Source organism: Delphinapterus leucas, chromosome 7 (genome assembly GCF_059928025.1).
Source record: "Delphinapterus leucas isolate spDelLeu-1000000601 "Yukka" chromosome 7, BTC_Dleu_Yukka2, whole genome shotgun sequence".
Lineage (NCBI taxonomy): Eukaryota > Metazoa > Chordata > Mammalia > Artiodactyla > Monodontidae > Delphinapterus > Delphinapterus leucas.
The window spans coordinates 64540713-64568290 of NC_143135.1; the positions used below are offsets into that span (position 1 = coordinate 64540713).

Here is a 27578-nt window from a genome sequence, read left to right on the forward strand (position 1 = left end):
AAATAATTTAATTTGTTGTTTCATATGCTGCAAGATATTTAAAGGTATATTCAGACTCAATGGAGAATAAAGAACATTACCTAAAGATCATAAATACCTGGATGGCTATCTCCCTTGACACAGAATAAGTGTCTTCTATTATGTGGAAGGAAGAGTAAAATAGGTATGTGGTGCCCATAAAAGTGCAATGTGGCAGAAACTGGCTTGCCGTTCACCAAAAACCATTTCCTTTTTCAGTTTGGCCATGTGATCGATGTCTGGCCAGGGGGATGGCACAGACATGAGCAACCCCTTTCAGACGTGACTCATAAAAATTACTTGCATGTGATCCTCCATGCTCCTTCTCTTTCCATGGCTTGATGGAAAAGAGCACAGAGATCTTGCAAGCTTTATACTGAGAATGGAGGAGCCACGAGATGTAAGGAGCTTGGGCACTTCCGCTTCTAACTGGGATGAAGTTAAGAGACTAGATTTACCCTCCTTCCTGAAACAATCAATAAATTGGACAAAATATTTGAAACAATGGTTTTCAAGGCATTGGTCATAGACATCAGGCAGTGAAGAACAGTGATCACTGAGAAACTGTAAGTAAGGCAAGCCCCTACAACCATCGAGAGAGAGGTTCTGGGACATGGTTCAGGCAGTGAGACTTCGGGCAGGGCCCAGCACACTGTCTAGAGGAGGATGGAAGTCTGGGGGGACCAAGGCAGCTAGAGTTCACAGGATAAAGTACTATAAAGGGCAGAGCTGCCCAAAGAGAAAGATCTTGGGAGATATACAGAGGGAACCCCTTGAGTGTTCAGCAAAGTACTGATCAGCAAGTGTAAGGAAACTATTTGGGCCTGGAAAAAGAATGTTCTAGAAGGCACAGTACCTGGAGCTCACACAGGGCTGAAATTAGTGTGTCTTCTCACCAGCTAGGCTGAAAAATCTCATAATTCATGGGGTATTAGGTAGAGTTTTCAGAAGGCTCTTGTCTCAGCAGTAGGACTAAATTAGCTCGAAACTAAATGCTCTCTAGTTCTTCCAAACAAATATTAAAAGTAAATCCCAAAAGGATAAAACTGTTTCTAACATAACATCATCCCAGAGCAAAGCTCAACAATGTTTATAGGGACACAGAGAACATGTTGGGTGCTGGCAATTTTTGACTGGATGTCAGCAATAAAAAACTTAGACTTGGGCTTCCCTGGAGGCACAGTTGTTGAGAGTCCGCCTGCCGATGCAGGGGACACGGGTTTGTGCCCCGGTCCGGGAGGATCCCATGTGTCGCGGAGCAACTGGGCCCGTGAGCCGGCGCATCTGGAGCCTGTGCTCCGCAATGGGAGAGGCCACAACAGTGAGAGGCCCGCGTACTGCAAACAAACAAATAAACAAACAAACTTAGACTTGATATAATTTAGGAACCAACCTGTATTGTATTTGAGACATTTCTGTGTGTTTGTATGTTGCATACCAATATAGCTTCCTATCGGGGCTGGTCCCAAGATCTTATGGTCATATGACAGGAACCTGCATTAACCTGCTATATCTTTCTTATACACGTCCAGTGGGACCCAGTGTCTTTTTTAATAGCTTCCATAGAAGAAAAATAATTGTATTTCCCAAAGCCTCCATTAATGTATCCTTGTATTTTATTAGTCTAAACTGATTCATGTTACAATATCTAAGTGAATGATGGTCGAGGCCACCATAGACAATTGTGCATGTTACACCTTGAACAGGGGCACTCAACCAAGGGAAGAAATGGGGGCTCAAAGCCAGCATGTGCCCTGTTTATCGAACGGTGCAATTTGGTGCTGGGCTGCATCCACCTGGAGAAGGGGGCACTTTTCTTTTATTTGCACAAAGCTGCCACACGGCCTTGTGTAGACCCTGATCTTTGTGATCAAGCAGAGAGACTCTAGTAGGAAACGGGAATAGAACCGAATGCTAGCTAGGGATCAGGGGAACAAGAAAATGACTACTACGACAACCTCAATGATGTGATTGTTAGTACGGCTATCATTCGTTATATTTCAATATATCTTTTCAGATATCCTAAATGAAAGGAATCTCACTTATCTGAAATCTTATACAATTATATCTTATAAAAATCTCTTAGAGAGAGAATTTGCTTTAATTATAATTAATTGCATGCATGTAACAAGTCAGGGATGCAACACAGAGAGAGCCAAAGATTGGAGGACTGTGTCGAGACTCTTGTGGGACTAAATGGAGACAGGGAATTCTTTTGGCCAACACAGGAAAAGCCGGTAAAAGGAGAAAGAGTTCCAGCAAGCATTATATTTTGAGTGGAAAGTACTTAGGTGACAAATGCTACTATGCCATCTTTCCTTTTCTCAAGACAAGAAATAAAGTGATTTCTTCAGCATGTAGTGTGTTAATTCCAGCAATGACCAAGAGTAAGAAAATGTCTTGATGGATATAGTACTCAAGCAGGTTTCCTAGACACTTCTAAGATGCAGCAGTGAAGTCTCATTAAATCTGGGAAACCAAACACAGGAGAAAACTGATCATCTAGAGAACCAAATTAAAAATTAATTCTGTGCCCTGGGTTTCTTTTGGATTTATAATCAGTTTGGTGCTGTGACAACTGAAAATTGTCATAGCATCATGTTAATAGGTCACGTTGAACTCACACTGATCTGTGCCCAAACAGTCAAATCAAGTTGTAAGCAAATATACTGGGCAGATCATTTGTTTCTACATACCAACTTATGCAAGTTCATTGGTACTATGTATAGTAGTAAATATAAAATGAAGAGAGTTTTTTAAATGGTCCTTTAATTTTTCCAGTATTACACTTTACAATGCAACATTAATTTAATTGGCCCACTAAAATAATGTTTTGGTAGTTACAAACATGTTTCTATTAAAAATGAAATTAAAATGATAGGGATAGGGAAAATATCCAAAAATTAGTCTGAGCTGTTCAAAAGAATAAAATCAAGTAAACAGAAAGTAAAACATATAGATAACCAATAAGGACCTACTGTATAGCACAGCACAGGGAACTATACTCAATATTTTGTAATAACCTATAAGGGAAAAGAATCTGAAAAATTGTATATATATATATATATATATATATATAAACTGAATCAATGTGCTGTACACCTGAAACTAACATGACATTGTAAATCAACTATACTTCAATAATAAAATAAATAGAAAAGAAAACAAAGTAAAATATAAAACGAGCAAATGCATATTTGTGCTATTAAATTCAAAATTGGCATTTAAATTTCAAAACTGACATCATCTATCACATTTAATTAATATTTTAATTCTAATAAACTAAGTCCTACATTTATGTATATAATCTATAAATGTGTTTTGGTGTTTTAGTTCTAAAAGAGCTAGTGAGTTTATACCTACTTTTATTCTTAAACATATTTTATTAACATTATAATAAAAACAAGTTAAGACAACACTAGAAATCCATGAAAATATTTTCCTTTTAAGGGAGGTTTATATTTTAGTTAAGTTTGAGAAACAATCTTATATAGAACTTTTTCTTAAGTAAACATGTAGCTAGAGGGCTTGCTCTACATTTCTGAAATTCTCAAGCCTGATGGGAAAAATACCAGAAGAAATGGAATCCAGGAGAAAGAGGTAGAAGAGAGTTATGAAGTGGAAATGTACCACCCAGAAACTCCTCACCCCTCAGACAATTAATAAAAAACCCTCTGTGAATGGAAACACTTCAGAGGTGTCATTATGCCTTTTGTTCTACCCTAGACTTTAAGTGTCTTAAGGAAGTTTTCATATCTGATTCATCACTGTCTTGTATTCTATCTTATTTTAAAAATATGTGTTAACTTAAGAAAATACATTCCAAAATTAGTCAGGATTAAGGAAGTGGCAGATTAGTCCATAAACCAAACATATTTCAATTCAACAAAATTTATTAATTATGTACTGAAAGCAGTCACTATGCTAGGTGTTGTGAAAATGAAATGATATAATATATCCCCATGAATAATCACTAAGAGAAATAGACATAAATAAATTGTAAAACAGTATGACAAAAATTGTAAAATATGTATATATACATATATGTGCCATATACGTGTGTGTATATATATATATATATATATATATATCAGGAAATTATTCAGAAGACAGAAAGATTAACTTCAGAATGGTAGCAAGATTCTGTGGGAACAACAGGAACCAGGTTAAAATTTCAGAGAAGGGATTGCCCTGGGTAAGTGAGCTGATGATCTCCAGTCATTTTCCCCACTAAGGACATTTGCCCATTCCAACAGCAGGCTGAGGACTGGGTTTGGCCCAAGCCTATGGCCTTTTCTGGGGAAAGAGAAATCACAAAGCTTTCAGCAATCACGCAGGGCTGGTGTAAAACAAATTGGAAACTTGAGGGACCTCAAAGGCTGCAGTGATCCTGCTCCCAATTCCCAGGGTTTGGGGAGGGTTTCCCACATCACCAACAATTCTCTGACACCAGCTGGGTGTCCTACAATTCAACTCAATTCTGACTCTATCTACCAGGAGATAGCATCAGATTCCACAGGTTAAGCGCTGAGTCCCTTGACCACCTTAACATCAAACAAACAAACAACCCAACTAAAAACGGTTAGAGGACCTGAAAAGACATTTTCCAAAGAAGACATACAGATAGCCAATAGGCACATGAAAAAGTGCTTACCATCACTAATCATCAGGGACACGCAAATCAAAATCACAATGATATATCATCTCATACCTATCAGAATGGCTATTATCAAAAAGACAAGAAATAACAAGTGTTGATGATGATTTGGAGAAAAGAGAACCCTCATACACTGTTGGTAGGAATGTAAATAGGTGCAGCCACTATGGAAAACAGTATGGAGTTTCCTCAAATAAACTAAAAATAGAACTACCATATGATCCAGCAATTCTACTTCTGAGTATTTATCTGAAGAAAATGAAACACTATTCTAAAAAGATGTATATACCCCTATTCATTGCAGCACTATTTACAATAGCCAAGATATGGAAGCAACCTAAATTGTCTACCCATAGAGGAATGGGTAATGAAGATGTGGTATATATATATGTATATATACACACACACACACACAACAGAATATTACTCAGACATTAAAAAGAATTAAATATTGCCATTTGCAACAACATGGATGGACCTGGAGGGTATTGTGCTTAAGTGAACTAAATCAGACAGAGAAAAACTAATAGAGTATGATTTCACTTATATGTGGAATTAAAAAAAACAATACAAACACGTAAAACAAAATAGGAACAGACTCCTAGAGAACAAACTGGTGGTTGCCAGAGGGGAGGGAGTTGGGGAGTTGGAAGAAATAGGTGAAGGGGATTAAGAGGTACAAACTTATAGCTATAAAATAAGTAGTCACGGGGATGTAATGTACACATAGGGAATACAGTCAATAATATTGGAAGAATTTTGTATGGTGACAGATGGTAACTGGTCTTATTGCGGTGATCATTTCATAACATATAAAAATGTTGAACCACTATGCTATACACTGGGAACTAATATAATATTGTATGTTAATTATAAATCAATTAAAAAAAAAACTAAGGGAAACATAAGGTTTATTAATAAATAGTGCTGGGGAAAAAAATCTTAATATGATGCCCAGTGCACTGTTCTAATTGTTCCTCTTTCTTTTCCAATCAGAATGCAAATGAATGAGACATGTCATTTCGTCAATCCATTCTGATTTATTTTTTAAAAGCAAATGATTCCTTGGAAATTTTACTTATTATTAAGCTAATAGTATGTTAAATTGGTAATTTTCTCACTATTGGTTGAGGACAGAGAAACAAAGCAATATAGGACAATACTCACTCCCCCAAAATTTCAAAGGGATTCAAACTACCTATGCAGATTTTCTCAAACAATGTGACTAGAAAGCCACCTCCTGAGTTGAGGTTCAATACTGAGAGAAATACTGAAGGAAAGAGTTGAGAATGTTATAATATTTTTTTCCTCACCACTTGCTCTTTGATAAAGGAAAAGGTGTGCTTCTCCTTACTTCAGACACACTGAGAAAGGTTTCAAGAAATCACCATTTGAGAAATCTAAAATGAATAGGCTGTGACTATTGTCCTAGTGCCAGAATGAAAAGCAGTATCTACATTGGGAAACAGCTTAGTTTCCACTGATGTCAGGGAGAGATGTATATTTGTCAAGGACCCAACAAAGATTGCATAGTAGGGAGCCAGTCTGAAGCATAAATGGTCCAAGAGTCAGCTTCATTATGAAAGTGTTTATTAGATTCATAACGAAAAGGGTAGGGATCATTAGTAGACAACCAAGGTGAAGACATTGCAGACATCCAGGGTGTGGAAATCAAATGTCCCTGATTGGGAAATCTCCAAAGAACTCACAAATGTGCTTCATGAGGGGGAAAAAAAAATCACTGAATATCTACCATGCCCAGAGAGCACTAGCTCCAGATTACAACCATACAATTAAAGCCTGATATTTTCTGAATGTGATCTCTTTGTTCTTTCCCTATGCCTATCCTAGTCTCGAGAATCGCAGCTAGTGAAAAGAAGCCCATCATGCTCCCTATCCCATAACTGGCTTCTCACCATGATGGAGATGCAGGATGGAAAGAGGAAAACTTTAGTTTCAAATGCATTTCATAGTTTTATTTTTTCAGACTGGACATTTCAGTTACTAGACTGAGATTGTTCTGGGAACTAAAGTGATGCTTTATTATCTGGGAGTGACTGGAATAGTCTTAAGACATGATCTAGTTTTCAGGTGGAGCAGGTAAGAAACGGCTTCAGAGGAGTTGTATGAATTGCTATCAGTCAAGGGGAGACTGTTGACTTGTCACAGACAAGCTGGATGCTGATCAATTCCATTTCCTCTTCCAGGGAACACAAGAAAAGTAATTCTCAGCTTCTGTTGTAGTTGGGTTGGGGTCATGTGACTGGGATCTCGCCAGTAAAATGTGAATGGAGGTATACTATTATGTAGCCCTAGCTATAAACCACTCCAGTGATTCCCAGTCTAATTTTCTCCTGACCTATGCCTAGAAATGAGGGAGACTATACATGAGGGAAATCATGCTGTGCAATGGGAAATCAATGTCCCTGAGTCACTGCTTGGAAGCCAGCACTACCCCAAGATCTCCAGCAAATCACCTGACCCTAGGCAGACTGTAATATGAGCAAAAAATAAACTTTAATTTTTTTTTAATCCGCTGATTTGAGTTTGTTTTCCACAGCAGCTAGAATTAATTACCCTGATGAATACACAGCCTAATTCTCCTGCCACAAAATTTTGATAATATCAGCAATTATATGCATCATCTTCACAACTGATTGTGACTAATAAGTGAATGGTAACAGTAAGTAGAGAATGATTTCTGTAGAGAACCAAGTATCCAAGAGGCTCTCTCCCTAAAGCCAGATGCGACTCACAGAAATCTGTCCTTTAGTGGACGGGGTTATAACTATGTCATAAGGCTGTTGTGTGGAGAGAGGAGTAGTATTTATCAATCTGAGGTCCACAGGAATGGTTAAGACCAACTGAGAATTCTAAACCCTATCCAATCCTGATCTCTGGTGGCCTTGGCCTGTAGCGGCTTGAAGCAGGGTTTCAGTTCCCGGCCAGTGATTGAGTTCGTGTCGCGACGGTGAGCACACTGAATCCTAGCCACTAGACCAGTGGTCAGTGACAAGGCCCTGGCCCTATGGCTTTGCAGAAAGAGAATTCCCACAAAGACGGAAAGTAGTGAAACAAGTAAAGTATTTATTAGGGAAAAAAGAGTACAGTATGTGTGGATAGACACACGGGGTGGCTCAGAGAGTCACGCCCTCGTGACAGTTTAAATCACTTATACGGGGCATTTCTTCCTGGTTTCCTTTGGCCAATCATTTTAATTTGCCTGGCTCAAAGTCCATATTTGGTATATCTCGGGATTTTCCCATGTGTGCGTGCGCATCTCTTAGCCAAGATGGATTCTACCAAAGAGGCCTATGGGTAGTGAGCATCAGTTGGCATCAGTTAGCATCACTCCCCTTTTGACATCCAAGGAGCCTTTCTGCATCTGTGTAGTCGGGGAGGCCTCCTGACTTCGAGAGTGAGAAATATGTGGTGTCTTATCTTCTATCTGGGCAGGGCCCAGCCTCCTCTCTCAATTATCCTGTTATTCCCATCTCGGAGTATCGGTCCACAAGGAAGGAACTCGAACCATTTGCCCCAGGGGCCCATCTATCCCCTGCCTCAATCCTAAAACAAGGTTAACTCCTGGTTTCTCAGTGGGAAGAAGAAATTAAGACTTCTGGTTGGATTAACCAGAGAAGAATTTGGTTAAGCACCAATTTGAGCTTGGCCTGGAGAGGTGGGTAGGATCTGATTAGACAAAGAAGAACAGAGCGGGTGTTCTGGAGGGAAGTGCAGCCCCAGAATGGCTGCAGATACAGGATGAGTGTGTTGCTAGGATAGAAAATGGACGAGTCATTCAACATGATAGCTTCCTATATTTGGACCATGGACATTAAGGGGAAAAAAGATGAAAAGGGATACAGGAGAATTTTGAATAAAGGATTAATAAGATACCATAACTGACTTTTAGATGATTCCCAGGGAAAATATATTGAGAGCTTACCATGTGCCAGTTCCTGTACTAGGTTGTTTATATTTCATTTAATTCTTATAATTCAGTGAGGTATGGACTTTTATTAGTTCCATTTTATAGATGAGAAAATTGAGGCGGAGGAAAGTAAAGTAACTTGACTACAAGCCATAAGCATAGCAAGTTTAACATCCAGAATTCAGACTCAAGTAGGTGACTCTAGTAAATGCTCTCAACCACTATGCTATGCTTTAAGAATAAGACAGTGAATGTTGGAGGTGGTGAGGTAGTGGAAAGAGTTTTACCTTTGAAATCATAATAATTGTTGCTTGAATCCTTTCTCTGCTATATGAAGTCTTGGGCATATGAAACTTTCTGAGTCTAAATATTTTTTAATGAAAATAATACCACCTACCTTTATTTATTTTTTAATTCAAAAGATCTCTGGTATAAAGGGTAATGTGTACAGTACATAGAGCACACTAGGTGGCTCAATACACAGTAGCTCTTATAATAGTGCAACATTGTATGGGGTGAAAGAAGACTATGTATTTAAATTTAAGATCTTTTTTATTTTGCAGTTAGATGACGGAGATAAGTATGTCTAGAAAGTGCCTAGGAAATACTTGGTATTTAAAGTCAGTTTAATAAACAACAAGGTCCTACTGCATAGCACAGGGAACTATATTCAATAGCCTGTGACTAACCATAATGGAAAAGAATATATTATATATATGTATAACTGAGTCACTTTGCGGTACAGCAGAAATTAACACAACCCTGTAAATGAACTATACTTCAATAAAATTTAAAAAATAAAAAATAGAGTCTATTTAATCTGAATCTGATTTTGGGGTTGTCATGGGGCATTCAAATGGCACTGCCTGATGAATTTACAGATGTATGACTGCAGCTTGGGATAAAGGTGAGCACTGAAACAACAGGCACCTATATAATGTGCTAATTGAGTTCATAACAGTGGATGAGATTTGTGAGAAAGAGGTGTAAAGTGGGAACACTAGTGGCTGTTATGTTGTGGGGCATGAAATGAATCCAGGAAGGAATGATCAGAGAAATAGTAACTGTTACCTTCAAATAAAAAAAGAGTTTGTACTTCCCTAGAGAGAAATGGGCTCTGATAGGAATTGTCTCTTACCTGGAATACCTAGTGTCATGAATAAAAAGATTGCTGAAGATGAAGTATTTGTCACAGACAATCCACAATGTGGGTTCACATGTGGGTAATATTTTTTAATTGTATTTTTAAATAAAAAGTTGCCTTTCTCTCTCCTTGAAAACAACTGGTGAATTAGAAATGTTGTTATTCATTCCTACTTGTTATCATGCAAACACTTTAAACAGCTTCTTGCGTTTCTATTGGACTTTTTTTTTTTTTCCAGAATAGCAAAAAGAAAAATAGTCCTTTCCCATGGAGAGTTTAAGCCTACCTTCTCTTTTCAGTTTCTAATTTCTATTGCATTTTTTTCAAAGTAATCTTTCTGCTATTTATTCAACAACCAAACATTTGTCAAGCACCTACTAGATGGAAGGCCCTCTGGTAGGCTCTCGGGATTACAAAACTAAATTTAAAAACAATCACTGTCTTTAAAGTCTGTGTATCTCAGTGAGGAAGAAAGATATTTATACAGAAACTATGCATACAAGTGACCACATAACAGGCCTTATGGGAAAAAAATCTTCAATGGGCTAAGGATGCAGCACGGAACCATGAAGATATTTAAGATCCGTACAGGTAGAACTGAGAAGTGAGGAGGAGGAAACATTGCCTGAAAATTTGAGTAATTATAAAGAGTTAAATTTCAAGATTTTATTGTTCTTGTTTGCACAAAGCTAATGTATAATTTTGATATGTTGCATTAACTAAATCAAAGAGCGTAGATGGTCCCTCTTCCTTTTGATTTTTTATTTAACCATATTAAGCAGTCTAGCTTATATAAAAATTTTAAGACAAGTAGTTGTAACTTTCCATAATCATCCTACTGTTTGAAATATACCTACTCAGGCGTAATTCTGAAGTTCACACTAGTATGTACGGGGAATTTTATCGTGCATCTTTCTAATCTGTCACCTACTCAAAAGGCAGAAAGAGATTCCTTTATTGCAAATCCTTTGGCCACAAGAATCTAACCCATTCAAGATGGAAGAACTAATTTAGGTCCTAGCAGTTTATTTATGGTGCTTTCAGGATTGCTATCTATGAAATAAATTAAGGTTTTATCCAATGACTAATACACTGCAGGGATAGACCAGTCCTCAAAGTTCTGGAGCAAACTTTTTTTCTCTTTGAAGAGTGTCACAGACTTTTAAGGGTTTGTTACCAAGGGAATATAGTAGAGGGAAAATAGCCCACCGTACAGATTTTGTTAAATCCTAGCTTCCTTCACTTACTATCATAACTGTTACTTCTTGAGAGAAAAGCTTAGAGAGATCTACCTCTACCATGTTTTGCATTATCATCCCTATAGTTTTTCATAATGTGTGCCGCCAAGAAGAAGCAATCGTTGATTGGATAGAGATTCAGGCTCTAACTCATTAAAAAAAAAAAAGAGGGGCTCCTTATGAGACTTAGTCATATTTTAATAACAATAATAATAGAACTTATTGAATACTAATGATATATCAGATACTGGGCTAAACAATTTATCACACATCAAGTTTGCAGGCATCATGGTATAAAGAAAAGAGCTCATGTTTTAGGGTCAGGTAAGTTTGAGTTCAAAACTGACTTTTGACTCTTAACTATCTGGGTGCCTTGAACAAGTTGCATATCCTCTTTGAGTCTCATTCCCTTAGTCTCATTCCCTTATCTTTAAGAAAGGTACCAAAATATGTAACAGCTATTATATGTGTAAAACCTCTTCTAAAGCACTTGACACATAGTATGTGCTCAATAAATCTACAAGCCTAACAGTAGGTACAAAAAATTTATCCATGCTTTGAATACCATTGTCCTAATATTTCTCACCATGTGGCCTTAGTGTCACCAGTTAGAGGACAGACTATAAATGACTTTTACAAAAAAAGCTAGATTGGGGTACACATTAATCTTGAATCAAAAGACAGAAATTATTGTTAATATTTACAATGCCTTAGTTGCAGCTGAAAAACTAAGTCAGGTGACTTGCTGCTTGCCTTTGGATCCGCATGGTAGCTTTACATGCATAAAAATTAATTTATTCCACCAGCCCGCTCCATTTTCTTCACCCTCACTCAGCTGCAGTTTGAAGATCACTAGTAACATTACCTTCTTTAGCTCCTCTGATGTTCCAGACACTCATAAGACATACCACAACCTTTCCTGCCAGACATGAACAAAGCTTTGAAATCAATGACAGTTTTCACAGAACTTTTTTTAAAACCATCCTATGATGAGCAATTAATAGGTTGTCTCCTAATGGGGGCTTGCGTGCAATTAGTGCTAACATTTTATGGGCAATTTTGAATGTTTTTGTCTTTGATCTGGATCCAGCCAAGTACGTTTAAAATCTCTCAATAATGTTTCATAGTGTTCTGTGTAGAGGGAGACCTTGTACATCATTCATTAGCTATGTAGTTTTAATTTTTTTTTCTAATCACTTTTGCTGGTATATAAAATGCAAATTGATATTTGTATGCTGAATTTACTAAATTCACTTGCTAATTCTTATAGATTATCTGGAGATCCTTTCGGATTTTCCACATCTATAATCATGTTATCCACAAATAATGACAGTTATTTCTTCCTTTCCAATAGTCACACCATTTGTTCTAACTGGATCTCCAGTATATTGTTAAACAAAAAAGGTGATAGTCGGCATCTTAATCTTGTTCCTGATCTCATGGTGCAAACTTCAAAGATTTTACCATTAATTGTGAAGTATACAGGGAAGGTTTGGTAGATGTTCTTTAACATATTAAAGAAGTTTCTTTCTATTTCTAGTATGCTACAGGTTTATAACATGAATGGATGTTGAGAGGTATCCATGCTTTTGTCTGCAACTATTGAGATTATCATATAATTTTCTCCTTTATTTTCTAAATATAGTGAATTATATTGATTTTTGAATATTGAAACAATCTGAAATAAACCCACCTTAATCTCACTTGATTCAGTTATCAGCTAATATAATTTAGGATTTTTGCATCTATGTTTATGAGATATTAACCTGTAATATTTCTTTCTTATAATGTCCGTATCAGGTTTTGTTATCAAGATTATACTGGCCTAGTAAAATTGGAAGTGTTCCCTTTTTTTCTATTCTCTAATAAAATTTAGCAGAGGTTGGTGTTATTTTTTTGCTTAAATGTTTGGAATAATTCACCACTAAACTTATCTGTGCCTGGAGTTTCCTTTGTGGGATGGTTTTTATTTTGAGACACATTTCTTTACTAGATATAGAACTATTCAATTTTTATAATACATCTATGTATGCTACAATAAATTGCATTTTAAAGTAACTTACTCTTAGGACTTCCCCTGTGGCACAGCAATTAAGACTCCAAGCTTCCAGTGCAGGGGGGGCCCGGGTTTCAGCCCTTGTCAGGGAACTAGATCCCATGTGCATGCTGCAACTAAGAGTTCGTGTGCCACAACTAAGGAGCTGGCAAGCTGTGACTAAGGAGCCAGCCTGCCACAAACTAAGACCTGGGGCAACCAAATAAATAAATAAATAAAAATTTTTAAAAAATAAATAAAATAACTTACTCTTACTCATTTTATCAAAATTTCACTATTTGTTAGCAAATGTCTTTCACTATTCTGTCATTTTAATTTTTCTCATATCTGATAATAATGCCTCACTTTCGTTCCTGATATTATTTGTGCTCACATTTAATCTTCATAACAATTCTATGTAGTGATTATTATTATTTCTCACGTTTTCAAAGGAGTAAAGGAATCTCAAAGAGCTAAACAGCTTCCTGTGTTTAATTAGCTAGAAGGCACAGAGCTAGGACTCAAAGCAAGGTCTGTAGCCTCAAAAGCCTGTATTCTTTACAAGCACGTCAACACTCATTTCAAACATACATTGTAGTCATGACTATGCTGATTTCAGTCCTTTCAGAAAAAAAAAAAAAAAAAATGCATGTAGGGGCAGGGCTTCTGTCCAAGCAAATAGAACAGGAAAAAGATAAATTTACTTTCCTCAGTCTCTAAACACTTACACATTTGACATCAGTGCTGTGAATCATTTTCCACTTAACATGCACCATTATATGCTCTTCAATTTCTCTGAAGAGCTCCTCCCATCCTATTTGAAAATACTGAATTATCCTTTAAGCACCAGCTTCTATTCTGTGAAGGATTTTTTCTATTCCATTCTTCTACAGTATTCTGTGCCTTTGATTCCATGAAGCATTCCTTAACTCTCCCAACAAAATAGATGTCTCTGTTGTATTACCACTGTAGTTACTGAAAAAAACCAAAAAAACTCTCTATTATAGCTTATATACTTATATGTAATATTGTGAATATGTTTATAAACATCTGTCTCTCCTAATGAACTATCAATCTCTTGAGGATGTTAGGAACCATGTCTCCTGCATCTTTCTAGGCCCCGTGTTCAACATAATGACAGAGGAGGTGCTTGGTGAAAACATCTTCATTATTTTATAGGACTAATTATTTTTACATGCTTTTCTTACCTCCCCTAAGAACTTTTCTCTCAAGGAATCTACCACAGCAGAACTTTGCTTGGCACGCAGTGACTGTGCTCTCTACATATGAGATTTCTCGAAAGTAAGAATAGTTTAAACTTCTTCCATTATTTGAGGCTGCAGTTCTAATTATTTTAAATGATGATACTGATACATGGCTTCAAAAATTGAATCACATTTTAATGTTTACATTTAATTAATTAATGCTTAAACATATGCATTCACAGACTCAGTAGCTGTCTATATTATCTCAATTACAGATAATAGCAAAGTCTAAATTTGAGGTTTTACTAAATGTGAGAGTCAAAATAAGTATTTTTCCTTCTCCCCTTCTTACCACTCCGCTCCATTCTCCCCTGTTCTACTAATTACGAACATACTGTATGATGGGCAAACCAAAACTATCTGAGGCACCTCACTGAAGGCCTAAGAAAACCGGGTAGAACTTAGAGCTGCAATATGGGGCAAAGCCACTAGGTGGAGCCCCATAAAATCTATGGTCATCTCCTGCCCATTACTAAACACTTTAGTCCATAGGATGCTTACACTGGAATGGACCAAGGAAAGCAAGGAACCGACTGCTTCATTTTTACAGAGGAGGAATCTGGGAGCCAATCAGGGAAAGAACCAACCTAGGTCACACATTCACGTTAGTGAAACCGAGCAGAACCCTGTGAGGCCCTCCCAGTTACGAAAGCCCTTCTGTGTTCCCTGTCTCTTGTTTGTAGAAAAGCTGCAGTCTCCCAGGCATCCCGAGTCACAAAAGGCTCAAGCAATTAATGGTTAGGACAATAGAGTCACAGAATCTGTAGTTCCTCCCCGAAGGACATAGATAACAGTGTCCAATACACATTCCTGAGTTGTTTTGCAGATACTATAACCACCACCAGAGGGAAAAAGCTGGCCAGATGACCAGACTATAGCCATAATGTAAGCTGCTGCATCTTGAGCAGTACTGAATCTATGGCTTGCACAATTCCAGGAACTGGCCTCAAGGAAATGGGAACAAGGAGACCCTGGAGTTGAAGACTAACTGCTTTAAACAATCAAGATGACGCTGACCAGACGACCACATGACCAGTTTCAAAATGACTGTCGGGGCTGACTGCTGTTCTGCACATGGCCCCTGCCTGCACACCCCTGAAACTTCCTGGCTTTTCCCTATACAACCCTTTCCCTCTAACCAACAAGAGGGAGATGCTTTGGGCGACAACAGTCTGCCATCATCCCAGGTTGGCGGCTTCCTGAAGACAGCATCTTTCTTTTTCCACCAACCCTTGTCTCTCAAACATTGACTTTTGAGCGATGAGCAGCTGACCTTGAGCTCGGTTCTGGCTCTGGCTGGTAACAGCGGTAGAAACCCCAAATCAGCACCCAGAGTCTGCATTGCCCTGGGTCTTTGCATTTGCTACAGCAATGGTTTTCCCCTAGAGTTATGAATGGAAAAGCTGTACAGCTTAAATAAAAACAGGATACATACCTAATCAATCTCCTCAGTGGCAAAGAAAAGCAATATTGGCATAACATTAATTAGCTTGTGCTCTGGAGTCACATACTTTTAGCCAAAGGAAGTGAGCTTCATAGTCAGTGCCTGCAACAGTGTGCATTAGAACAAAGGTATCTAGGCTTCTTTCTACTGGATAATTTAAGGGACCTTATGTCACTGTTCTGCCTCAACTCTGGGAAGGGGTTTGGGCAGAGTGAGTGGAAAGGACTGCCTGTAGCTTTTCCAATGACAAACTGTGTGGTCTCAGAGGCAAGTTTCCTGCCCACTGTTTCCATGGGGGAAAATGGTGCAGGCTGCTTTGCCTAATGGGCACAATCAGAACAGGAAGTTATGGGGCTTGGGATGAGATGATTACAGGACAGAACTGATCATCACAGGTTATCACTGGTAGCTTCTCTGCCCCTTCAGTCCTATCCCTTTTCCCACAGTTGTCCTCATTCTATCATGCCTCTGTCCTAGAAGGGAATGTGGCAAATAAATCACAATTACATACAGTGATCTGAGAAATGTAAATAATACAATAGGGATCATTACGACATTAGGAAAAATATGATTCAAATGTCTAGCAAAAATTCTGGCATATACACAGCAGTGTTAAAAAAAAAAGGTTGCTACTTCTATGCTGCTTCATTCCTCTCTGATATGTTTACAATTTAAAAAGTGAGAATATCTTTTTATCTCTATAACGGAAGAGATCAGGTCTTCCGACAGAGAGCTTTTGTGTCAGTTAAATATTTACACATAATGTGTAATAGCTACTCTAATTAGAGATGCTTCATACCTCCAAATGTAAGGATTAATTAGGCTCTGGTATCTTCATGTCTTAGATTTGTAAATTGAAAGTAAAAAAGTAAATTAGAAACTTCCTATAACATTTACAGAGAGAAAAATATGCAAAGCAGGTTGGTGCTCTCACACTTTGTTAGTGTCATTCCATATTACTAAAAACATTTGAGAAACATTTTTTTAATCTAGTAGACAATAATTAAAATGTAGACAATAACAAAGCACTTACTTATTCCAGGCACTGTTTCAACTGCTATATAGAAGCATTATTTTGCTTATCACAATCAAATTTGTGAGTTAAGTAGCATTACCCCAATATTTCAGAAGAAAATGCCAAGACAACAATAAAAATAAATTGTCACAGGTAAATGTCAGAGTTGGAATTTGGCATTTGGTCTGTTTGGCTCCAAAACCTGTGCTCCTAACTACTACATACTTAGGTTCATTATTTGTTTCCTTGGACTCAAAGCTAAGAAAATTAACTATGGAAAAAGCTACTTGCTTTTTTAGGTTTATTTATAATAGTGAAAAGTTAAAAGCCAAATAAAGTACATATAGTGGAAAACAATAGTAAATAGAGTAAATTATGAAGGGATATATATATAAATAAATATATATATATATATCCCCTATATCTTTATAGATAAAAGCATGAAAAATGCTTATTGTATAATAACTTCTTTAAAGTATGATATAAATCTATACTAATTCCTTTTGAAAATTTCTTGTATATATTTCCATTTCAGAGATAAAGAAAAGAGAACGAAGTCAAGTTTCTTTTTTGTTTTTTTTGGTTTTTTTTTTTTTGCGGTACGCAGGCCTCTCACTGTTGTGGCCTCTCCCATTGCGGAGAACAGGCTCCGGACGCGCAGGCTCAGCGGCCATGGCTCACGGGCCCAGCCGCTCCGCGGCATGTGGGATCTTCCCGGAACCGGGACACGAACCCGTGTCCCCTGCATTGGCAGGCGGACTCTCAACCACTGCGCCACCAGGGAAGACCTAATGTCAAGTTTTTGATGCATGGCATATACTAGAATAAGAAGGTAAACATAATAAACTCATTCTGATCAGCAAGTTCTAATTATGAGAATGTTTTAGTTCCTAGTATTACTAAGCTTTGTCTCACCAAGCATGTGAGACAATAATAATTATAGCCTTGTTTTGATAAGTAGGTTTTAGAAGTAATGAAGCTTATAAGAATAAAGCCTGGGTTTCTGATGTCCCTACATGGGGACCTAAGCCGGTGAAGAGCAGGCCCCCCTACCTGTGATGACAAGGTGGAAGGTGAACCCTGGAGAGGCAGCACTGCTGCAGTGCACCCCCTGCTTATTTAAAGGATTCACTGAAATCTGACCAGTTAGCTTCTCCTTTAAGAACATCAAGTAAAGAAGGGAGTTCCATATGGTAAAATCATTGCCTAAAAATTAATAGTAAGATCAAACCCATTATGAGTTATATCCACTCTAAAGGGTAATCCCAGGACCTTGAGAAGACCCACAATGAGACAGAGAGTGGACAAACAGAAGGATGAGCGGTTGATCCCACTGATTTCTTCTAGGTCCTCTGTACCCTACCTCTTTCCCCTTTTTTTTTTGGAACCAAGTGATTAATTGCTCTCATAGTGGTAGATTATTGAGGATTCTTTTCTCTTGCTTTGAATTTTCTAGCAACAGATATAAAAACAAGACAGGAAAAAAAATACACAAACTTGTTACCTGAAAAGTAATCATAGAACAAGATCATCAGTGACATGGGTACTGATCAGTGGCAGTGACATATATACTTCTTTCCCTTGTTTTGTTTTTCCTACGGAGTGACATTGCTTTAAAACTTTCTTTAAAGAAAGAGCATTAAAGAGACAGGAGAGCAGTTAGTGTAAAAGGATCTAAGAATTGAAAAGCCCAGCAACTTATCTTTCTACTCCAGATAAGTCTGAGACCCTTTTTTCTTCCCTCTATTTCCGTTCTCAGAATCTAGTGCTCTAACATCACACACACACACACACACACACACACACACATACACACACAAATATTGCCATATTTCCTACTTTCTAAAATCAGCTCTCCTCCTCCTGGATTCCCTCTTGCTATGAGATCTGTTCTGGCAGTGAACTATCTCTCCCCTACCCTTCTCCACCTCGACTTCTACACTTCTTTTTTTTTTTTTTAATTGAGGTATAGCTGATTTACAGTGCTGTGCCAACCTCTGTACAGCAAAATGACTCAGTTATACACATACAGACACTTTTTCATATTCTTTTCCATTATGGTTTATCACAAGATATTAAATATTGCTCCCTGTGCTATACAGTAGGACCTTGTTGTTTATCCTATATATAATTGGACATCTACACTTCTTTCCTCACACTTTATATTCCAGTCATTTGGATGCACATGCATTTTTCCAAATACACCAGCATGTTCAGTAACTCTGTGCCTTCCTACATGCCTCCCCTCTGAAAAATCCTTTCTTCTTCCTCATCCCAAATTACATATCCTTCAGGTGACCTCTCCCCCTTAAAGCCTTCCCTACATCACACTCTCCCTCCCCACAAGTGAGAGCCTGCCCCATAGGGTTAAAAGAAAAAAATTGGTAACGAACACAAATTCTTGAGCTTGTCTTACAGAACAGCAGATAAAGAAACAACCTGTTGAAATCCCCTCTGCGTCTAACACAACAAGACGGGCTGAAACCAGCTGGAGCCAAGATGGCTGATCAAACTTTGGGCAGAATAAACCTGCTTGTCCGATTGGTGACCCTTTGATATTGAGACAGGCTGGGACCTAGGGCCTGGGACGTGGGACACTTTGCTGCAGTGCTTGCACCTGGACAAGCGTCTCCTCAAGCAACAAAATACAAAGAAACTATAAGGGACTAAACTTGATGAGCAAGTTCTAATTATGAGAATGTTTTAGTTCCTAGTATTACTAAGCTTTGTCTCACCAAGCATGTGAGACAATAATAATTATATCCTTTGTACATGTGCAGCTGGGCCAAATTATGGACAACAAGATACAAAAAGACCAAAAGAGACCAACTGCCACTTCTGAAGAGCAGGGAGCAAAAGCAGGGGGTCGGGAGCAAAAGCAGGGTACTGAGAGTGCCCGAAGCACAAAACGCCACCTAAGAGGTCGGCAAAACACCTAGGCCACCCCTCCAGCCTGACCCCTGGACACACCCCTACCCTAACCCCATATAAGGAGCCAGCTCTCGGCCCTCCCCTCCCCCCACCACAAGCAGGCAAGCAAGTGCGGGAACCTGTTGTTTGCTCTCGCTCCCCCCTGCTGCAGCAGGGGCCCCAATAAAGTCTTGCCTGAATTTCCTGTCTGGCGTCTGATCAATTTCTATTGATTAAGGAGGCCAAGAACCCTGATCAGTAACAATATCACAGCCCCAATTGCCACCTCTTGCTTCATACCAACTCCCTGGAACCTGCACATGCAGAGACAGGAAGCCTGCTTGGGCCTGTGCATAGGAACTTGGCACTTCCTTAGCCTTTGTAAGCACAGCACCCTCCCTTTTTCTTCACGGCCCCAGAGCCCAATCTTTAAATATCCACCTCACCTTGCCATCTGGGAGACAGATCTGAGAGTTCTGCTTCCTGGCTCCTTGCGTGGCCGCCCTGCAATAAAGACTTTTTCTTCCTGCAAAAGACTGTTGTCTCCGTGTCTGGCATCGCTGGCTGGGGGCAGGGAGGGTTGGGCTGGGGGGCAATACAAACTCTGCACGGTGTCCATCTTTAAGGCCCAGTACTTTCAGAATCCCAGTAGATCCCCCATTTTATAATACAAATATTTGTTTATATATCTCTTCCTTGGTACTCTGAGATCCTTAAAAGCAGAAACTCTTGGTTGACTTTATAACTTCATATCCCAGCACAACATAGATGTTCAATATTAGTAGCGAGGATGATGATGAAGAATGGATGAACGGGTGAATAAATGAAAGGGTATACATCAACGGTAGGTAAGATGTTTGAAATCCCGCCAACCAGAAATCTACTCTGGAGCCTGGGGTGGCGCATGCGCAAACCCTCTGTCCTGGTCTCCTTCGCTGTGGATACATCTGCGTTGGCTGCTCCAGCGGAGTCTGCAGCCCCGCCCTAACTGAAGTACGGGAAGACTGCAGGTTGCTTAGTGCACAGCAAAGCCTCACAGCGTCAGAAACTAGCAATCTTGGATTCTGCTTCTCAGAAGAATCCTGCCTTAAATTCTTAAGCAAAATTCTGCTTTAAATTAGCCTGTGATCTTGGGCAAGTCTCTGTAATTTTCCTGAGAAAATTCTGTTTCTTCATCCACAATGAGAATAGGAAGTCCAGTCTATTTATTTCTACGTTATGGTGTTAAGAAGGTGCTGGAGCCCGGGGCCTGGACAGGAGGGGGCAGTGCGTCTGGAAACACGAAGAGCTGGAGCGAGCGCAGGGTGGCGGTAGCGGTGCCGGCGGGAGTAGATCCCAGCCGGGTATTCTGGGCAGCCTCGGGCGACAGACTGGGCTCTCTCCACCAAGCCTTCTGCAGGTCCGGCGGCCCTGAGCTGCCCCAAGCTAGGTGACAACATGTCCCGCTGCCACCATGGACTAGGTGTCTGTCGTGAAAGAAGGTTGTTTCCGCGAGCGCAGTGAATCCATAAAGACCTGGAGTGATGGCTCCTCGCTGGATGGAAGGAGCGCCGGAGCCCCCAACCAGGCCCTGCCCCCTCTCAACAACTTCTTTGTCGCAGAAAGTCCCTGATGAAGACCAGGAGACGGTGCCCAACCCTTTTGTCATACGCTGCCTTCAGTGGACCACAGTCATCAAGAGGACCATCCACGTGGACTCGCCAGAGGGAGGTGAGTCTGGGCCTCCTCAAGGCTGCCCTTTGAGAGCTTCCAAGCCCAGTGTGAGAAGGGGTGCAGATGGACAGGTTAGGAGTTTACCGTCTCAGCCCTTCCGCGAGCTGGGAAGAGCAGGTCTTCTCAGTCCGCTGACCCGGTTCTGCGTCCTCAGACAGGCGGGTTCGTGGGAATCCTGGGCGGAGCTTTTTGACAGTACTGGGGCTGGGCCTCTGCCTGTCTGGAGATCTGCGGAGGGTCAGGGGGCTGCATTTTTAATGAGCATCTTCATTGATTTTGAGACAGGTTGCCCAGAGAATCAGTTTTTAAAAGATTATTTAATAATTAGAAGAGATGGTGTAGAATCACTTAGGTCAAAACAAATAGTAAGAGGCAGTGTCTGGTGAAAGCTTTGCTCTCATTTCTGCCTCATATGCTCTCACCCCCGAGTTAACTGCTGTTCTTCGGTGTCTGGGAAGAGCTTCTTCACACATGGACAGATCCATTCAGATCTTTTTGGGTTCTACTCTCCTTGTTTTATCTTTTTACGCAAAAGGTGGCATTGTATGCAAACTGTTCTGAGCTTGCTTTTTTCACTTAAGTTATCTAGAGGAATCTTTCTGCTTCCATATATAGAGAACTGCTGCTACATTTTTTTTTTTTTTAATAGCTGCACATGTATGCCCCTAAATTTGTTTAGCAGTTCTTTATTAGTGGTGACTGGGGTTGTTTCCAAACAATGCCACAGTGAAGTATTGGGTTGGCCAAAAAGTCCCTTTGGTTTTTAAGTAAAAATTAAAGACACATTTTTCATTTTCACCAATTATTTTACTGAACAACATATTCACTATTTTGTTCCACTACCTTCTGCCATTTTTCAGGCAACTTCATAATTCCATCTTCCCAAAATTTATCTTTTTGAGCAAAGAACTGTTCCAGGTGCCTTTTACAGTCTTTCAGGGAACTGAAATTTTTTACATTAAGAGAATTTTATAAAGACCGAAATAAATAGAAATCCGAAGGTGTTGTTATGTCTGGTGAATATGGCGGATGAATCAGAACTTCCCAGCCAAGCTGTAACAGTTTTTGCGTGATCATCAAAGAAACATGTGGTCTTGTGGTATCCTGATGAAAGATTATGCGTTTTCTGTTGACTCGTTCCAGACGCTTTTCTTCAAGTGCTGCTTTCAGTTGGTCTAACTGGGAGCAGTACTTGTTGGAATTAATCGTTTGGTTTTCCAGAAGGAGCTCATAATAGAGGACTCCCTTCCAATCCCACCATATACATAACCACCTTCTTTGGATGAAGACTGGCCTTTGGTGTGGTTGGTGGTGGTTCATTTCGCTTGCCCCATGATCTCTTCCGTTCTCACAGCTTGTTTTAAAAACAGAATGTTTTCATTACATTTCAGTAGAGAATAGCGTGTGGAAATACAGTCGAGAAGGTTTTTTTTCGCTTAACTTATGTGGAACCCAAACATCAAAGTGATTAACATAACCAAGCTGGTGCAAATGATTTTCAACACTTGATTTGGATATTTTGAGTTTGTCGGCTATCTCCCGCCTGGTATAACTTTGATTGTTTTCAATTAATGTCTCGATTTGATTGCTATCAACTTCAACTTGTCTACCCGACCTTGCGTGGAGCGTCGTCCAGCAAGAAATCTCCAGCACGAAACTTTGCAAACCACTTTTGACATGTTCTGTCAGTCACAGCACGTTCTCCATATACTGCAAAAATCTTTTTTTGTGTTTCAGTTGCGTTTTTACCTTTCTTGAAATAATAAAGCATGATATGCCAAAAATGTTGCTTTTTTCCTTCCATCTTCAATATTAAAATGGCCACACAAAAATTCACCAATTTTGATAAGTATTTTTAAAAATGCATGCTGATGTGACAGCTGTCACAATACAATCTAACAAAATTGTTTCAAATGACATTAAAGACAGCTAAGCACTACTAGAGCCATCTTATGGGAAAACCAAATGAGCTTTTTGCCCAACCCAATACCTTGTGCTTATTTCATTTGACATATGTGCAAGTAAATCTGTAAGATGAATTCTTAGATGTAGGATTTCTGGGTCACAGGGAATATGCATTTGTAATTTTGAGAAAAGGCTCTATTAGGCCGTGTTTAAGAGTGTTCTCACAGCCTTGTTTTCAAATGTTGGATTTTTTTACCAATCTGATCAGTGGGAAATGGCACCTCAGGGTAGTTTTGGCTTTTCTTTCTGTGGGTGAGTTTGAGTGTCTTTTCATGTGTTCAAAGGCCATATCAGTTTCTATACTGTCTGTTCATATCCTTTGTCTATTTTTCTATTGGGTAGTTGGTCTTTTTCTTATTTATTTTTGAAAGCTCTTTATATATTAGGGAGCTTAACCCTTTGTAATGAGTGGTGAATATTTTTTCCCCACTTTGTCCCTTTGGACCTGACTTTGAGAAACACTCCTTTAGCTTGTCTGTGAGATGAGGATTCATCTGACCTGCTGGAGAACCCTAAAACAGTGCCATCCAAGAGAACTTTCTACCATTATAGTAATGTTTAATATCCGTGGTGTCTAAAAGGGTAGCCACTAGTCACATGTGCTTGTGGAACATTTGAAATGTGGCTAGTATGACTGAGAAATGGAATTTTTATTTTATTTAATTAATTTACATTTAAACAGCCACATAAGGCTAGTGGCTGCCCTCTTGAACAATACATTTCTAGACCATATACAAAACAATATCACAAAATGTGTTGCCACAATCTCTACTGTAATTATGGTCACCTACCTTCCTAAGGTTGAAAATATACTTGCCCCACCAAGGGAAACAGAATTACCATCTCAAGCTAGCTAGGTGTTACTCAGCTGAAAACTGGGGGCCAAAACATGGACTGCCAGTGAAAGCAAACTGAGACCTGTAAGTGCATAGGACCTGGGTGTTGGGCTGAGTTTTGAAGAGTGGGTGGGAGTTGACCACAGAGATAGGAAAGAGCAAGTGACTCCGGGAAAAGGGACCAGCATATTCAAAGCCCAAGAATTGAGAGAGCTCATCTTCCCAGGACCACAGAGAGTTCTGCATCACCAATGAATGAAAGGGCCAGGAATCTTGGAAGAGGTGAAGTGGAAGCCTTGAAACTGGAGAGCTCAGCCAGGGCCTGGATTCTAGATGGAGATCTCCACGGGGCTTGGCAAACCATGAATCAACTGGGGTTCGTCACAGGATTGCTAAAAGATTCAGGGAGGTAATAAACAGGAAATCCTTGATTCAGCAGTACCTGGCACACAGCTTGCAAGCCTGGAAAAGGAGCAGTGGGGAGCCGGCAAAGCTTTTTAATAGGGACGAGACCTGCTCTGGTTTCCATTATAGTAAGATACCATGCCCTTCAGTGTGGAGAAGAATCCCTTTCCTAAGACTTGGGGGGGGGGGTAGGGGGGGTAGGGCAACTCCTTTGCTACTGGAGAGAAATCTGCCCCTGGGTCTGATCTGAGACCAAACTCCAGATTTCTGACCTTTACCCAAGGGGAGGTGTGAGCCAGAAATCCAGCAAGAGAGAGGCCATTCTGCTCTCTTGGCTGTCCTCTCTGCCCTGCCCCACATAGGCCTGACGCAGTAGGCTGCTCCTGAGCCTGGGGAGAGGTGGGGAGTCGGGGTGGGGATGGAGGACAGTCAGAGGCCACACTGGTGACAGGTCCTTGCCTAGATGGTGCAGCGGCCTGCTCACTGGGCTCCCAGTAGCCTCTCCTGCCTTCCACCGACGGTGCACCCCAGGGCAGCTAGAGAGATTCCTCTACCCCCACCACCTTGTTTCAGACTACAGAAAAGTTGAAATAATAGCATAATGAATGACGTCCAGATCCCCTGTACAGCAACTCAACATCTCCCATGTTTGCCTCATCTGGCTGTATTTTATGCTGACTCTTGAATTTCTGTTCATACTTTCTACACTTTCCTCACTAACACTTCAGCAGCCATTTCCTAAGATAGGGATTTTCGCCTACAGAATCATGGTGTCATTATCACACCTGAGATGATTGTTTACACTCCAGATTTACTAATATCCTCTCCATATCCACGCCATACTTGAATGTACCCAGTTGTCCTCAAAATGCTATGTTTCAAACCAGGATTCATTCAAGATACATGTTGTCTCTTTGGCCTATTTTAATCTAACTCAGCCTTTTTGTCTCTTTTTTCCTTCCAGGACATCGATTTTTTTTTTTTTATGAGCCAGGCTAGCTCTCTTAGAGAAAGTCGCACACTCCTATTAGGTGCTTTTTACTTTGTTCCCATGTGCCTATATTTCCCGTAAACCCGAAATTAGGTCTGGAGCCAAGTTGGTAAACTCTGACCTGATCTCCTGTTTTTATAAATAAATTTTTATTGGAACACAGCCACGCCCATTTGTTTACAAATTGTCTGGCTGCTTTTGCCCTACGGTGGCAGAGTTGAATAGTTGTGACAGAGACTGTGTGGCCTGCAAGGCCTAAAATATTTACTGATTTATCCTTTACTGGAGAAGTCTGCAGACCCCTGATTTTGGCAGGTATATTCAAACAGTGCATCACATTAGGGTGATCTTTTAAATGGAAACCTTATCATGGAATTTCTCTGCTTAGAACTCTTACTGGCTTTTAATCCCACTTAGAGTAAAGTCCAAAACTTGCGTCATATCCTACAACGTCTACATGATCTGGCCTCCTCTCCAGAATCATTTTCTACCACTAGTTCCCTCAGTTTAGCCACACTGGTCTCCTTGCTGTTCCTTAAACATGCCAAGCACACTTCTACCTCAGGACCTTTGCATTTGCTGTTACCTTTCTTTAGAACCCTCTTCCCCCAGATATCATGATGGTTCTGACCTTAACTTCGTGAGGTGTCTGCTCAAATGCCTCCTTCTCAGAGCGTCCTGCCCTGCTCCCCATGACTCTGTTACCCTTACCTCCTTTAAGTTTCTTCACAGCACCTATCTACCAGGTGTGACATTTTCTATGTACTTATTTGTGCTGGGAACATAAATAGCTGTTCAGTACATGTGTGTTGAATGAATAAAATAATAATTAAAACTAAAAAAAAAGAGAAGGTGCTGTATTTGAGAGGGCTTGTGAACAATGAAGCATGGTGCAGATTTAAAGGACTGTTATTAAATGTTGTTTCTCTTCTTATGTGTGCAGTGCTGGGTTTTTCCTCTGGTCAGCTTTGTTTTGCTTTGTTTTTAACTTCAGCTGTAGCATGTCCATCTCAGAATGCCGGGAATTCCACAGGATGAGTTGATGAAGAGGCACAGTGTGTTGTGGAAAGAACATGGACATTTGATTTGGCAGATTTGTGTAGAAATCGCAGCTTCATTATTTACCCAACATTCTTGCTCCTCAGTTTTCTCATGGAAATGAGAAATACCCATGCCTTTCTTGTAGGTTTGATGTGAAAGTTAAATATGATAATCTAATGATATAACGTATCAGCTCCTTGTACATACATAGGAGGTACTTGGTAGAGTGGAGCCCTGAATGGGGAGGAGACTGGAAAGGTTGCACACACCTAAATCCTAGTGGTGAAAACTCCAATTGCCTGAGTTAAAAAGTAATAATAATAATGGTAGTAACAAATTAACCTTGACTCACTGCAGAAAATTAACTGGAATTTAAGAAATATAGGAAGGGTCAGTCCTACTCCTTGCATTTGAGAGCTGATCGTTTCCTAACATTCATGAATCACGTTGGTAATCTTTGCCATATCTGAGTATTGTCTGTACTATTATTTTCTTAATTGATTAAGTTGGTTGTTACTTAGCCTTATCATCCATGAAATCACAAGTTTGTCATGCTGGTTAAATTTACTCTAACCATATGAGTATAAATATTTTGTCTAAAACATAATAATAGAGAACGCCCCACCCCCAAAAAAAGGTGTGTACCACCTAATGGCTTAAAGCATTTTTGCATTGCAAGCTTCTTCCTGCAAATGCTTGTACCCTGAGGCCTTGTTCTCAATTCTCTCATTAACTGCATTTAAAACAGTCACAGGAAGTAACATAACCTTACGTCCTGAAGTGTATAATATCAATTTAAAATCTCTATTACACAAAGAGTAAGTTTTTGCGCCCTGAGAATTTCAAAATTCTTCTGTATAGGAATGTTTCTAGTTCAAACAAGGACTTGGCAGATAGATCTATAGGAATTTAATAGAGTAGATGCCTGGGGCGTAAAAGTTTATCTCATGTGCATTTAAAGCCACCAACA

General features: G+C 39.5%; 2 long non-coding RNA genes across 5 annotated transcripts in view; both read left to right on the top strand.

The window, feature by feature from the left end:
* LOC149748755 (uncharacterized) overlaps positions 1-20207 on the top strand; it is a 45137-nt gene extending 24930 nt beyond the window's left edge. The window contains exons 1-3 of the long non-coding RNA XR_016393874.1: positions 1-15475; positions 17283-17579; positions 19166-20207. The exon at positions 1-15475 is cut by the window's left edge and continues 24930 nt beyond it. This is a non-coding gene — a long non-coding RNA (uncharacterized LOC149748755). The remainder of the gene's footprint in view (positions 15476-17282; positions 17580-19165) is intronic.
* Positions 20208-20214: 7 nt separating this feature from the next.
* The window catches only part of LOC149748756 (uncharacterized), a 60097-nt gene continuing 52733 nt past the window's right edge, over positions 20215-27578 (top strand). For all 4 annotated transcript variants that reach the window (XR_016393875.1, XR_016393876.1, XR_016393878.1 and 1 more), the window contains exon 1: positions 20215-21367. This is a non-coding gene — a long non-coding RNA (uncharacterized LOC149748756). The remainder of the gene's footprint in view (positions 21368-27578) is intronic.